The sequence below is a fragment of the Procambarus clarkii genome, chromosome 89, assembly GCF_040958095.1.
Source record: "Procambarus clarkii isolate CNS0578487 chromosome 89, FALCON_Pclarkii_2.0, whole genome shotgun sequence".
Classification (NCBI taxonomy): Eukaryota; Metazoa; Arthropoda; class Malacostraca; order Decapoda; family Cambaridae; genus Procambarus; species Procambarus clarkii.
Genome location: NC_091238.1, coordinates 14,807,195 through 14,823,050, shown reverse-complemented (window position 1 = coordinate 14,823,050; position 15,856 = coordinate 14,807,195). Strand labels below are relative to the sequence as shown.

The following is a 15,856-nucleotide window of genomic DNA, read 5'->3' as shown; positions in this document are numbered from 1 at the left end:
TAGAGAGCCTAGTGCCACGGCTCTCTTGTGCTACTTTTGTCTGTCTAACGGAAATCTTAGCCTCCTCCCCCTTCCCAAGGGCATCATAGCGGGAGAGAAAGCAAGGACGCAGCCTTATCAAGAGGTCAAACCCGCTCCTCGACCTTTAACCTACCACGACCCGAGGAAGAATCGTGGCGCTGAATTGACTCTCACCTGCATGTCGACACCCCCCGGTAACGAGGGGCCCCCGGTAACGAGGGGACCCCCGGTAACGAGGGGCCTCCGGTAACGAGGGGCCCCCGGTAACGAGGGGACCCCCGGTAACGAGGGCCCCCGGTTAACGAGGGCCCCCCGGTAACGAGGGGGGTCCCCGGTAACGAGGGGGGCCCCGGTAACGAGGGGGGCCCCGGGAACGAGGGGGCCCCGGGAACGAGGGGGACCCCGGTAAACGAGGGGACCCCGGTAAACGAGGGGGCCCCCCGGTAAACGAGGGGGCCCCCCCCGGTAAACGAGGGGGCCCCCGGTAAACGAGGGGGCCCCCGGTAAACGAGGGGGCCCCCCGGTAACGAGGGGACCCCGGTAAACGAGGGACCCCCCGGTAACGAGGGACCCCGATAAACGAGGGACCCCCCGGTTAACGAGGGACCCCGGTTAACGAGGGACCCCCGGTTAACGAGGGACCCCCGGTTAACGAGGGACCCCCGGTTAACGAGGGACCCCCGGTTAACGAGGGACCCCCGGTTAACGAGGGACCCCCGGTTAACGAGGGACCCCGGTAACCAGGTTACGAAGACAACTTTCCCGAACTTTAGACACCGACTCATACAACACTCGACCCCCCCCCTTCTGGAGTTCACATTACCCAACTTAACCCACGATTCATCAAGCATTTACACAACCACTGACGGAACCTGTACATCTTCCCCCCAGTCATGGCGGCTTTGTTCACATTTATTAATCCTATAATTTATTACATGATTAATTAGCCTCGAAGTGTTTAGCATATAAGCTAAACACCACGAGGCTAATTATAACAATAATATCCTTTTGTTTGTGAACTTTCAAAACTCGTAAACTGTTTACTGAAAGTAAACAAAGCCAACACGATTAAGATGTACAGGTTTCGCTATTGGTTGCTTAAATGTTTGATTACAATCCGTGGCGCTCTTAGCGTGGGGTCTGGGAAGATCAGCTCCCCCCCCCTCCTCCCCTCCCCCCCCCCCCAGCAGCTGGGGGTGACAGTATCAGTAGCTGCCTATACTAAACCTGGTTGATACCTGGTTGATGGGGTTCTACAGTCAACAGTCAAAACAAACAAAAGAACAAATTCACAAGGGCCGTGACGAGGATTCGAACCTGCGTCCGAGAGCATCCCCGACGCTGCCTTAATCGACTGAGCTACGACATGGATAAGAATTGCAACCATAAATTCTACTGAACTTACTGGATCCTGCAGCCTCTCCGAGACACAAACCAGGGTTTTGTCCTTGTGGATTTGTTCATTTGATGCATCACGCAATTGTGACTTGTGTGTAACAGTCAAACCGCTTCTACAGTCAACTCTGCTAAAAAAAATATATAACAAGGTACAAACCTTTTATCCAGGAGACCAGACCAGCAATTAGCAGTCAATAAGCTGACGAGTTGCATAGAGTGACTTGCAACAAGATTAATTGCGATACGAGGACACAAGGAAGGGAACGGTGCCCAATCATTTGAACTATCGGGGATCGAGCGCTGACCTGCAATAAGTGAAGCCGTCGCTCCACCGACCAATCCAAGTGGATGGAGTGTTGGAGGATCTGGGGGAAGAGGCATGACTTCCCTACCATACTGGTCTACGACGGTGGAAAATCAACATTTCTTACGCCAGGCAAAAATTTGTAGATAAATGTTCAACCTATGAAAGCCCTCCCCACACCCACTGACATACTGCATCACTTATAAGTTTTAGATAATAACACATTAACGTGATTTACTGATTGTGCAAAAATACATATATAAACCATATATATACTTGCCCATATATCTTCCATTTTGTTATCCCAAAATCAAAAAGTAGAATAGGCCTTAATGGTGGTAGTGGTGGTGATGGTGGTGATGATGATGGTGGTGGTGGTGGTTGTGGTGCTTACCTGGAACGAGACAAGAGAGAGAACAAATATAGTCACGGAGCATACTGGAAAATCAGGTTCCAGACCTGTACAATACAACAGCCACACACACTGGAGTCAGAGATATGGCAGGAGGTGCAAAATAAACCAAAGGAAAATTGGTGAGTGCCGTAAGAACAATTGCGAGAACAGTGCAAACATCGCAAGTCCGCGATTCTTCAATCTCATCCTCCCTAAAAATGTAGGAAATGTTGCTGGAACAACAGTGGAAGATTTTAAGTGTAAAATTGTTCAAGCTTTTGCTGGAGTTACAGAACCAGCCTGACTGTGAGGGCTGTGTGTGAGGGCTGTATGTGAGGAGCTGTATGTGAGGAGCTGTATGTGAGGGGCTGTATGTGAGGAGCTGTATGTGAGGAGCTGTATGTGAGGAGCTGTATGTGAGGAGCTGTATGTGAGGAGCTGTATGTGAAGAGCTGTATGTGTGAGGTTCTGCGGCGTGCTGAGATAACCTCACACACCAGGGAATAGCCAAAGGCTCACCTGTGGCGATTTGCTAGTCTGTGAGGCTCCTTATTCTTGCTAATCATACTGTTATGGTCACTTTTGTTTCCATACTGTTTGTGGCTCCTTCTTGCCTGGCATACTGTTGGTGGCTCCTTATTCTTCCTTATCATACTGTTTTTACAATTATCTTGCAAGTTAAACCTGCAGCATACAGATGCAAGATAAGCAGTCCCGTAGTATCAGGGTGAAGAGTGGTGGGTTACTTCCTGTCATCTCTGGTAACCCATCCATCTACACCCTACGGCGTTAACATCTTGTCACACATCTTACAAGGCTGTGGTGGACCCCACGACACATCTTATGAGGCTCTCCTATTGTGATGATTCAGACATGTTCTCACATCATCTCCCCCCCCCCTCCAAGAAAGAACTCATCCACCGCAATCCATTTCCATCATCACAGACATTCACTTCATTCCAGTAACCCCCCACGCCACCCAACTTCCAGCACCATCCCACTCCGTTCCACCACCACCCACTTGCCACGACCCCCTCCCCCCCTCTCCCCCCCACCACGACCCGCCCTCTCCCCCCCCCCCCCCGCCACACAAACCCACTCCAAATGATGCTTCCAGCCTTAGTGAATCTCCAAGTGAAAGGGTTCATTTTTCCACCTCACTGCTTGATAGTCGTCTATTGGTCTATAAAATGTCAAGAGTGTATACAGCTGATTGTATTATATTGTATTGTTTTTTGGTACCGTGACTACAAGGTTACTTTTTAAATATATATATATATATATATATATATATATATATATATATATATATATATATATATATATATATATATATATATATATATAATGTATATATATATATATATATATATATATATATATATATATATATATATATATATATATATATATACAGGTGGTAGATGGATGTTATGAGAAGCTTGTGAGTGGGTGACTGGCTGTCAGACTGGGTGAGTGGTGTAGGTTTGGAGTATGCGAATGAGGATCTCATGAGGGCCGACTGTGTACAGTATGAGGGGGGGAGGAGATATGAGATGGGTGAGATCCTCGTGACGGCTGTGTACGGTATGAGGGGGAAGGATGAGGACCTCATTCGGAATACACAAACTGGAGGATGGATGAGGGCCTCATGAGGATTATACATAGACTGCAGGAGAGCATGAGTTGCCGTACACAGACTGCAGGAGAGCATGAGTTGCCGTACACAGACTGCAGGAGAGCATGAGTTGCCGTACACAGACTGCAGGAGAGCATGAGTTGCCGTACACAGACTGCAGGAGAGCATGAGTTGCCGTACACAGACTGCAGGAGAGCATGAGTTGCCGTACACTGACTGCAGGAGAGCATGAGTTGCCGTACACAGACTGCAGGAGAGCATGAGTTGCCGTACACAGACTGCAGGAGAGCATGAGGGACCGTACACAGACTGCAGGAGAGCATGAGTTGCCGTACACAGACTGCAGGAGAGCATGAGTTGCCGTACACAGACTGCAGGAGAGCATGAGTTGCCGTACACAGACTGCAGGAGAGCATGAGTTGCCGTACACAGACTGCAGGAGAGCATGAGTTGCCGTACACAGACTGCAGGAGAGCATGAGGTACCGTACACAGACTGCAGGAGAGCATGAGGTACCGTACACAGACTGCAGGAGAGCATGAGGTACCGTACACAGACTGCAGGAGAGCATGAGGGACCGTACACAGACTGCAGGAGAGCATGAGTTGCCGTACACAGACTGCAGGAGAGCATGAGGGACCGTACACAGACTGCAGGAGAGCATGAGTTGCCGTACACAGACTGCAGGAGAGCATGAGTTGCCGTACACAGACTGCAGGAGAGCATGAGTTACCGTACACAGACTGCAGGAGAGCATGAGTTGCCGTACACAGACTGCAGGAGAGCATGAGGGACCGTACACAGACTGCAGGAGAGCATGAGGGGCCGTACACAGACTGCAGGAGAGCATGAGTTGCCGTACACAGACTGCAGGAGAGCATGAGTTACCGTACACAGACTGCAGGAGAGCATGAGGTACCGTACACAGACTGCAGGAGAGCATGAGGTACCGTACACAGACTGCAGGAGAGCATGAGGTACCGTACACAGACTGCAGGAGAGCATGAGGTACCGTCATCTTGAGATTCTTGAGGTTATCTTGAGATGATTTCGGGGCTTTTTTTTTTAGTGTCCCCGCGGCCCGGTCCTCGACCAGGCCTCCACCCCCAGGAAGCAGCCCGTGACAGCTGACTAACACCCAGGTACCTATTTTACTGCCGTTTACTACCGTACACAGACTGCAGGAGACGATGAGGTACCGTACACACACTACAGTTAAGAACGAGAGGTCCCTCACGAGAACTGAGCACAGACATAGTGGAGCAGGTAATCGAGGCTGTGTGGGCATACCACGGGCTTCATTACGTAGCCAATTATAGCCAAAGCAGCGGAGCCCTTGATCTCATCTAATTGCTAAACCCCCCTAGCAATATACAGCGCTCTTCCACAGGGTTTCTCGATTATAATTCCCAAACGTCTTTACGGGGGGACGCCCCTCTCCCAATCCCCCCCCCCCCCCCCCACCGCCCTAAAATACATGGGAAGAGAAGATGGAGATAAAGATGACACCATTCAGGAAATAAGGAGGAGGTACGTCTTCGGAGATCGACCCATCTCAAGACCCGCTTTCCCCAAGAACTACAAAAACTGGCGGGTTTTAAAAATGGCGGGAAAATGCGCGTTCCCGCCACGGCTGGCGGCGACACCTGGGAGCTGGAGAGAGAGGAGGGAGGGACGTCCCAGACGATCGGATGGGACAGGCAAAACCGACTGGATGGGACAGGCAAAACCGACTGGATGGGACAGGCAAAACCGACTGGATGGGACAGGCAAAAACGAGCGGATAGGATAAGAAAAAACCCCCGGATGGGATAGGAAAAAAACCCAGACTGGATGGGACATTTGGGAGTAGCGGCGAGAGCCTTGATTGCATATTAAGTAGGGGGAAGGAGGAAGGTGGATGGTCCCTTATATGAAGGAAAGAGGGGGGAGGAATGAGGGTGGAGGGCGGGGGGGGCGTCAAGAAGATGGGAGGGACACCGAGATGGGCACCAAGAGAGCGCACGCGCGCGCACACACAGTGCCATACAAGAAAAGAGGGAAGCGCAGACAGGAAAAAGGGAGTATAAGACCGCAAGGGTGAGGTCCTCTGGCTTCTGTGTGTGTGTGTGTGTGTGTACTCACCTATTTGTGCTTGCGGGGGTTGAGCTTTGGCTCTTTGGTCCCGCCTCGTATGGTGTGTGTGTGTGTGTGTGTGTGTGTGTGTGTGTGTGTGTGTGTGTGTGTGTGTGTGTGTGTGTGTGTGTGTGTGTGTGTGTGTGTGTGTGTATGGCGGGAACAACACTCCTTAGGTCCCGCCTACTACCTCCAACACTCTTCCCCACCTGGAAGATTGTACCCGTGTACAATCCAGGTACAATCCAAGCTTATTCCTTACCAATCCTGACCTAACCAGCCCCGCGAGTGTCCCTCCGCAGGATTCAAAACACCGCGCGAGGTCCCGCGAGACTGTACTCCCGCCGGAACCGGTGCCATGCGCCGCGCTAATCCAGCATCAATATTTGAGCGATGGTCAATATATCCAGCGTCTATAGTGGCCGGGTAGAAGCAGACCCGCGTCACACTCGCCCTCCCGACCACTTCAATAACTACCCTTTGATTCAGGCCGTCTCCAGTTGAGTAAAACACAAACCGCACTTAACTGGCCATTCCCAGCGATACAGAGTTAGGGGGAAATGGTGGAGCAGTGAGAAAGTTTAGTGGAGGGGGGGGGGCTGAGGACGATGGGGGGGGGGCGAGGCTGAGGTGGAGGGGGGGGGCGAGGCTGAGGTGGAGGGGGGGGGCGAGGCTGAGGTGGAGGGGGGGGGCGAGGCTGAGGTGGAGGGGGGGGGGGCGAGGCTGAGGTGGAGGGGGGGCGAGGCTGAGGTGGAGGAGGGGGGCGAGGCTGAGGTGGAGGGGGTGGGCGAGGCTGAGGTGGAGGGGGGGGCGAGGCTGAGGTGGAGGGGGGGGCCAGGCTGAGGTGGAGGGGGGGGGCGAGGCTGAGGTGGAGGGGGGGGCCAGGCTGAGGTGGAGGGGGGGGCGAGGCTGAGGTGGAGGGGGGGGCGAGGCTGAGGTGGAGGAGGGGGGCGAGGCTGAGGTGGAGGGGGGGGGGCGAGGCTGAGGTGGAGGGGGGGGGCGAGGCTGAGATCTTCGGCCAAGCTTAATGCCAAGTTCTCGCCCCCCCCCCCCGCCCTCTGAGGGCCTCAGCGTGACACTGTACAACAGCGCCATTCATAACTACACATCCCGCCACTAAACAATGACAACATAACACGCAAAAATGTCGTGGGAGAAATGGCCAGGCCAAGGGGGGGGGGGAGAGGGCGAGAGAGAGAGAGGGCGAGAGAGAGAGAGGGCGAGAGAGACAGGGCGAGAGAGACAGGGCGAGAGAGACAGGGCGAGAGAGAGGGCGAGAGAGGGAGAGGGCGAGAGAGAGAGAGGGCGAGAGAGAGAGAGGGCGAGAGAGAGAGGGCGAGAGAGGGAGAGGGCGAGAGAGACAGGGCGAGAGAGAGACAGGGCGAGAGAGAGAGAGGGCGAGAGAGAGAGAAGGCGAGAGAGAGAGAGGGCGAGAGAGAGAGAGAGAGAGGGCGAGAGAGAGAGAGAGAGGGCGAGAGAGAGGGCGAGAGAGAGAGAGAGAGCGAGAGCTAGCGAGCGAGAGTGGGAGGGGGGGGGGTAAAGCCTCGCCTGTAAAACTCTGCCCCTCGCAATTCCCGGGATTGTCGGACTGAATAATTCTCAGCTCGTAGCGACTCCTCTTTTTGCGGATTAAGGTGGCACCGACGCTGGCACTAGGCACCAGGGGGGTGGGGGGTTGGTGGGGGGTTGGTGGGGGGGATGGTGGGGGGGATGGGGGGACGGGGGGGAGGGTTAAGCCCTTCACCCGTATCACGGATGACACAAGTCGTTGCCCCTGGCAACCCGTACTTACGAAATTTTGTGTACGGAATCGACCCATCCGTACAAAATGCGACCTAATATTTAAAATTAAAGCGCCGTAATACCGACGTTTTCTACACATTGGCCTCGATAGGTTAGTTGGATTGCTTGGGTGAATATGGTTCTGCTTTGGTGAAATTGTTGCGCTTTTTACGGAGTGGTAAATCTTGAACATGAGCTGCTGCTCCCCAGCATCCTCTGCTCTCTCTCTCTCTCTCCCTCTCTCCCTCCCTCCCTTCCTCCCTCCCTCCCTCCCTCCCTCCCTCCCTCCCTCCCTCCCTCCCTCCCTCTCTCACACTCACTCTCACACTCACTCTCACACTCACTCTCACACTCACACTCACACTCACACTCACTCACTCACACTCACTCACTCACACTCACTCACACTCACTCACACACACTCACACACACTCACACACACTCACACACACTCTTACACACACACACATAGGGCCTCGTAGCCTGGTGGATAGCGCGCAGGATTCGTAATTCTGTGGCGCGGGTTCGATTCCCGCACGAGGCAGAAACAAATGGGCAAAGTTTCTTTCACCCTGAATGCCCCTGTTACCTAGCAGTAAATAGGTACCTGGGAGTTAGTCAGCTGTCACGGGCTGCTTCCTGGTGTGTGTGTGTGTGTGTGTGTGTGTGTGTGTGGTGTGGGGAAAAAAAAAAAAAAAAAAAAAAAGTAGTTAGTAAACAGTTGATTGACAGTTGAGAGGCGGGCCGAAAGAGCAAAGCTCAACCCCCGTAAAAACACAACTAGTAAACACACACTCACCACCAATAGATCCATTCTTATCTAAACATGTCTCTTTATACACCGCAATTTGTACGCATCAGTACCTGCAGCAGCAGCGCCAGTCTAAGCAACAGCACCGGCAGCAACAGTAGCAGCAGCAGCGCCAGTCTAAGCAACAGGAGCAGCAGCAGCAGCAACAGCAGCAGCCCCCCCCCCACCACTCTCCACCACCCTCACACTTGCAAATAGTTTTTTGTTACCTTAACAAAAAACAAAACCCGACATAACTTTCCCATAACAAACCTCCAGCTGGATTTCCATTATCCATTCTTTTACAGCCAATCCTCCCTGGCCTGCCTTCCTGGCCTGCCCTCCTGGCCTGCCCTCCCTGCGTCCTGGCCTGCCCTGCCCTGCCCTCCCTGGGTCCTGGCCTGCCCTCCTTGGCTGCCCTGGCCTGCCCTCCTGGCCTGCCTGGCCTGCCCTCCCTGCGTCCTGGCCTGCCCTGGCCTGCCCTCCTGGCCTGCCTGGCCTGCGTCCTGGCCTGCCCTCCTGGCCTGCCTGGCCTGCCCTCCCAGCGTCCTGCCCTCCCTGGCCTGCTCTCCCTGCGTCCTGCCCTCCCTGGCCTGCCAAGTTCTCAACGTTGACTTCACGATGGCGCCCCTCCAAGTTTTCTTCAGAGCGCCCAATCAAGTGGCACTCGAATCTTGAGTTGTTTCTTAGCGTCAATAACGAGGGGAAGACGCTGCTGCTGCCTCGACAGTCCTATAGAGCTATCCAATAAATAATTTCCTGCCAGGTAATTACTTTTGACCTGTTTTACTCCTTAAGTTTTGCTACCTGTTTCTCACGCTGTTTCTTCACTCGACTATGATCTTATTATAATGTCTTCCCTCTGTCCTTTATATCCTAGATCCTGGTCCTCGTATCCTAGATATTCCAGCTCCTTGTCCTCGTGCTCCGGCTCCTTGCAGGTGGATAGGTAGAAGGTAGGTAGATACTTACCTACCTAGGTAGGTAGGTATCTACCTACCTACCTTCTTATATTTCCTCACTTGTTCTTCATTTGGTTTTTACTCTTTATGACATTATGTCTTTGTGCTTGACCTGACCTGACTTGACCTTACTTGGTCTGGCTTGGCTTGGCTTGGCTTGGCTTGGCTTGGCCTGGCTTGGCTGGCCTGGCCTGGCCTGGCGTGGCCTGCTTGGCTCGGCCCGCCTTAACTGCGTTTCCTGCTGTCTCCTTCGCTCGTCAGGGAGAGGACGCCTTCTGTCGTTACCGTAGCAACGCCGCCTCCCTCAAGCACTCCGCCCGCCAATTATCGAAGACACTTTTTGCCAATACTAGACTAACTCCTTCGACCACTTGCGACTCCTCGGTAGGGTCGTTAAGGTCGTTAAGATGTTGTTCCAGCCGTGGCTCGGTGAGCCTCAAGGTCGTGGACTGGAGCTAATTAAGAGTCCTCACTACCACCCGTCCTGAATCTGAAACATTAGGAAATGTTTGAGAACATGGAGTGGTTTGAACACATCCACAAGGGCCGTGACGAGGATTCGAACCTGCGTCCGGGAGCATCCCAGACCCCCCCCCCTACCTCAGTGGCAGTGCCTGGGATGCTCCCGGACGCAGGTTCGAATCCTCGTCGCGGCCCTTGTGGATTTGTTCATTTGATGCATCACGTTAGTGTGATCTCTGTGTGTAATGCTTTCTCTTCGTTGGAACACGCAACCACTATGGAACACTCTTGCTTACCCTGCAACACTTAGGTAACACTTAGGTTGCAGCGCAACATTCTAGTCTCCAAGAGCACAATGGGGTCATGTAGCGCAGTGGTCTACGTCCTGTGCTCGCAACCGAGGATCCCGGGTCCCATTCCTGGACGTGACGAAGACGGTTGGGTACGTTCCCTTTCACACGAGCCGTCTATCTGCTCACCAAACAGGGGAAAATAGGTACCCGGGAGCTAGGCAACTGTTGTGGGTTGCATCCTGGGGGCAGGAAATCAGCATGTAGGGGGACCCCTCAATAAACCTAAGAGGCCCCCTCCCCATGGGAAGCCAAACCTTACCTGAGGTAATTACCATCATCAGATAAGACATCTTGGAAGACACCTTCAAGACGCTTATTCTCTCTCTTATTCCCGACCATCCACAAGTGGTTGGGCACCATTCCTGTCCCCCCGTCCCATCCCAAATCCTTATCCTGACCCCTTCCCAGTGTTATATAGTCGTAATGGCTTGGCTCTTTTCCCCTGATACTTCCTTCCTTCACTCTCTTATTGCCATACTAAAATTGTCATAACTTTGTATCCTTCAAAGCAGACAATCTACGATGCCTTTTGCAGGCGAGGAGTCACAATAACGTGGCTGAAGTATGTTGACCAGACCACACACTAAACGTCGAAGGGACCGAAACGTCGTCGTCCCTTCAACTTCTAGTGTGTGGTCTGGTCAATCTACGATGCCTTTCTCCTTACCGACGAGAGTTGCGGAATCAAGGGGCCGCCTCCGTCTTGCAATCGAGAACGAACATTCTTTCAAAACAAGACAACAACAAAGTCAGGGTACGATAAGTTAAATTGGATTCATTGCAATCTTTTTGGTCTGCACTCCGCTGCCCGTCTCAAACTTTCTCTCTTATCTCTCCTCCACCATTCTCTAGCCGCCTCCTCTTTCTCCTCCCTCCATTCAATCGCGCCGGCTTCTCCCCCCCTCCTCCCTCCTTCCATTCTCTCCGTAATCGGTTTCTCATTCTTTCAATTTCTTTTCTTCATCTCTGCATTATTTTCCAAATTTTCTTTGCTAATTTCGTCTCGTTTCCTGTTACATCACTTTGTAAACTTGTAAGTACCCTGCTGCTGCCCCTGCTGCTGCCCCTGCTGCTGTTCCTGCTGCTGCTGCCGCCGCCGTCCCTGCTGCTGCTGCTGCTGCTGCTGCTGCTCCTGCTGCTGCTCCTGCTGCTGCCCCTGCCGCCGCCGCCGTCCCTGCTGCTGCTTCTGCTGCTGCCGCCCCTGCTTCTGCTGCCTCTGCCATGGTTGAATGTTCCGCAACCATGCAGTCCGCGCATGGTTGCGGGGCATGGTTGAATGGGCGCATGGTTGAGTGCGCATGCTTGAGTGCGCGGCAGAGCAGTGGCGTCGAAGGTGTTGCTCGAAATCAAATTTCCGGACAGGTGCGGGAAATAAAATTAAATCAAGACTCAGTGGCTCAAAGTGAGGTGTGTGTGTGTGGGGGGTGGGGGGGGGGTGGGGGGGGGGGGATGTTGCACCCTTGTTCTGCAAGGGTGTATAGCAGGAGGGTGATGCACCCCTCCCCCCACGCCCCCCCCTCACCCTTCAGTCCCTCCCTCCTCAACCGTCGCATTATGCTAATCACCTCCGGACTGCGCGGTATTAATTGACTGGAAATCGGAATGTAATCATGAACTCCATTCCTGTTCCCCCGCCTCACGCCGCATCTCGTTGAGGGGGGGGGAGGGGGAGTGTGGGGGGAGAGAGGGGGAGAGAGGGGGTGTGTGGGGGAGAGTGGGGGTGTGTGGGGAGAAAGAGGGGGTGTGTGGGGAGAGAGTGGGGGTGTGTGGGGAGAGAGAGGGGGTGTGTGGGGAGAGAGAGGGGGTGTGTGGGGAGAGAGAGGGGGTGTGTGGGGAGAGAGAGGGGGTGTGTGGGGAGAGAGAGGGGGGTGTGTGGGGAGAGAGAGGGGGTGTGTGTGGGGGGGGGGAGAGAGGATGTATGTGGGGGGAGAGAGAGAGTGTATGTGGGGGGAGAGAGAGAGGGTGTGTGTGGGGGGGGGAGAGAGGGTGTATGTGGGGGGAGAGAGAGAGAGGGTGTATGTGGGGGGAGAGAGGGTGTATGTGGGGGGAGAGAGGGGGGTGTGGGGGAGAGAGGGGGGTGTGGGGGAGAGAGGGGGGTGTGGGGGGAGAAAGGGGAGGGTGTGGGGAGGATGCCCACAGTGATCTGCACGACTTGGGGGTCAACACTTCAGGGTGGCTGGCTCTGTAACACATTGTCACTTAACAACGTCTCTGTCACTTCCCCTCTTCGCATCATCGTCTCTCTCTCACTTCCCTTTCACCACATCATCTTAATCCTAAAAAAAAATATCAAATCATTATCGTAATTAATCCTTTTTGAATTATTCCTCCTAATTTATCTTTTGTTTTTCAACCGTCGCAACCTTTCTCTTATTAAAGGAGCTTCTAGTTGCCATACTCAACCTTATTCTCGTTTATCATTTCTTCAAGAGGAGAAGCCCCATCCCTGACCCACCGGGCTGTGATCCACACGCCAGACCGCAAGCAGCGGCGACTAACAGCCTGATTGACCAGCCCAGCAATCCGGAAGCACCAGGCAGTGATTCAGCCTTGCGTTAGGTCGTGAGAACGACCATTTAATTTCTTTTTCTTCGTGGGCCATGAGTCTCCAACCTCTCCCTTCCATGAGGTTCCAGCCTCTCCCTTCCACGAGGCTCCAGCCCCTCCCTGCCAAGACCACCTGCCGAAGACCTCCCTCACCAGCCGGGAGACATCCCCCACTCTGCCTGTCAGGAATATAATCGCTCAAGACCACACACTACCCACCACAAACTTCCCTGGTCATACAACTGGCAGTAATGGTGGCTTCCTGTAGGCGGCTCCTAACGCTGCCGCTAACTGCCGCTCCTAACTGCTCTTGACTGTTATACCTGCTTCGTGTGTAGCAGTCGACGTAGAGCGCCAGTAACTGTACCAGCAGCAGCAGCAGCCGTAACAGTTGCAGCTGGCAACAAAGCCTGGCAACGGGAGCTGCAACTCCCGCTCACTTTGTCGGCTGCTTGTTGCAGGCGTGACTATGATGAACGTTAATGCATGCTCTCGCCTCCTTCCCTCCCTCCCTGCACTTCCTCCTTCCCTCCCTGCACTCTCCTTCACTCTCTCCCTGCACTCTCCTCCCTCTCCTTCACTCTCCTTCCCTCCCTCCCTGCACTCTCCTTCCCTCCTCTCCCTGCACTCTTACCATCAAACCACTTTAGTGTTAATGGACGACACTAGCTACCCTACTGCTTCCATAGCGCCAATTTGCCCGTCTAAATATGTCCCATTAAGGCCCTCTGCCGTGTACAGATATTGACCACATTCCAATATATGTATTGCTGCCGCCCTCGTTGCCGCCCCTTGCTTGTGTACCTGACTCAACACCTGTGTTGAGTCAGGTGTTGACCAAACATACAGATCATTTCCACTCATTGCAACTATTGACAGAACGTACAAAAATGGAGCTGTTGGACCCCCCATAAAAAAGAGTTTTCTAACATTCATTTCGTAGAGGGACACGAGAGAGAAAGCAACAGCAAGCCTATACTTTCCTAGGCCTAGGACAAGTTACTTTATAAATAGCTAGTGTTCCACGAGAGGGCTTCTAGGAGGGGGGGGGGGAAGAATACTATCCTAAAGTATCCTTAAATATTATCCATAAGTACTAGCTATTTCGGAAGACGGGTCGGCTTATTGCCAAGCCTCACCAATTGGCTCAAATATGCACAAGACACACCATCAAGTCGTCGTATCTGAGGATGGCTTCTTCTAAGTATGTAGGCGCTCGTCTCAAGATAACCTGGCGAGGGGTCCCATTGGTACTTGTTGTCCCGAGCCAGTCATGGCTGCAGGCGGGCGCAGTCTGCTTACCAGCGGGTTTTCTTCCTTTTGGGGAGTGTTGTACATGCTGCTGTGGCGGTGTGTCCACTCACAGGATGGGTGGCGCTGCCCAATAAACTCGCCCCTTGGGGCAAAATTTAAAAATTTAAACGGACGATTCGGCAACCACCTCCAAAGGATACCTGATCAACCAGGCTGTGACTCGTACGTCAGGCTGCGAGCAGCCGCGTCCAACAGCCTGGTTGATCAGTCCGGCAACCAGGAGGCCTGGTCGACGACCGGGCCGCGGGGACGCTAAGCCCCGGAAGCACCTCAAGGTAACCTCAAGGTAAGGTAACCATCACAATCACCATCACAGCTACCATCATCAACAACAATCCTGAGTGCCTGGTGCGTCACGGATCATCACTTTAAAACAGCCAAATAGAGCTCCATTTGTTGTACAACAATCATTAAATTAATAAAAGATATCGCAATTAATGATCCCGATTTAGTAATCAAGTTAAGCTTACCTAAATATAGCAGCCAATTAAGTTCGTAACCGGGAGCAAGAGCCATTTATCCCAACGGCTTTAGAGAAACAACACAATACAGTCGCTCACTAAACAGCCATTGGAGACAAGCACGCTCGAATCGAGTAAACATTTCGAGTTAAAAGGTTTGCCGAACGAGCCAATTCAAGCCAATAATCCCGTAACCAAATCGAGCTTAGCGAGGGGCGAGGTGGGCCCCGCTCAGCCCTGGAACGAGGACCGCTTAGCAAAGACAACATTTTCTACCAAGTCGGTAAGATTTAGCGCGTCCCTGTACCATCCAGATTGGTTCGTCCTGGTTAATAGACTCGATTAGTCAAGCAGATTTTCGTGCCCCCGTCGAGGGGCAAGGCTTCCAGGACCCCGTCGAGGGGCAAGGCTTACAGGACCCCTTCGTGGGCCAAGGCTTCCAGGACCCCGTCGAGGGGCAAGGCTTACAGGACCCCTTCGTGGGGCAAGGCTTCCAGGACCCCTTCGTGGGGCAAGGCTTCCAGGACCCCGTCGTGGAGCAGAAGAACAGTAGTAACTGGAAGATGGTGAATATAAAAACATCCGCCTTCAGTAACATTAGCAATTGCAACATGCTTAACAACATTTGCTTTTACGCAAGCTGCATTAACACTCCACCAGTCATTCTTTGCCACACTAAATGACATCCACCCCACTATAACCCCCCTCCCTCCACCTCACCTCGAACCCCAGCCATAATCACCCTTGTTGACCAGACCACACACTAGAAGGTGAAGGGACGACGACGTTTCGGTCCGTCCTGGACCGAAACATTCCCCTCTTTCCCCCCCCCCCCCCTGTTATCCAGTGTGCTTTGACACTCTTCAAGACGAAAAAGAACCGGCGGAAGACTCGTATTAGCCCACACGAGGCAGCTCTTATATCAACCCAAACTGATCTAATCCCTCGCCCACGCACGCCTCTCTTCTTGAGGAAGTATGTCAGGGGGCGGACGGCGCACCAGGCCGCGCCCAGCCTGGAGCCACCTGCGCCAGTGACCGCACCAGGAATGTTAACTGAGAGAAACTAGAAGGCAGCCCGTCACACCCGTGTGGCCTGCACTACTCCCTCGCCCCATAATCGAGCTTTAAACACCATTTATACATTATTTATGTATTACTACGCCAATTGAAATACGAGTTTCCTGTTTCCTGATCACCCTGGAGGCCTGGTCGAGGACCGGGCCGCGGGGACACACAAAAAAAAAGCCCCGAAATCAATAACCATCAAGATAACCCTAAAGTCCAGATGATGGGGACGAGGTAATAACTAAGA

General features: G+C 53.2%; 1 protein-coding gene across 3 annotated transcripts in view; it reads right to left on the bottom strand.

The window, feature by feature from the left end:
• The window catches only part of mgl (low-density lipoprotein receptor-related protein megalin), a 413,751-nt gene that overhangs the window by 266,520 nt on the left and 131,375 nt on the right, over window positions 1–15,856 (bottom strand). The window lies entirely within an intron of this gene.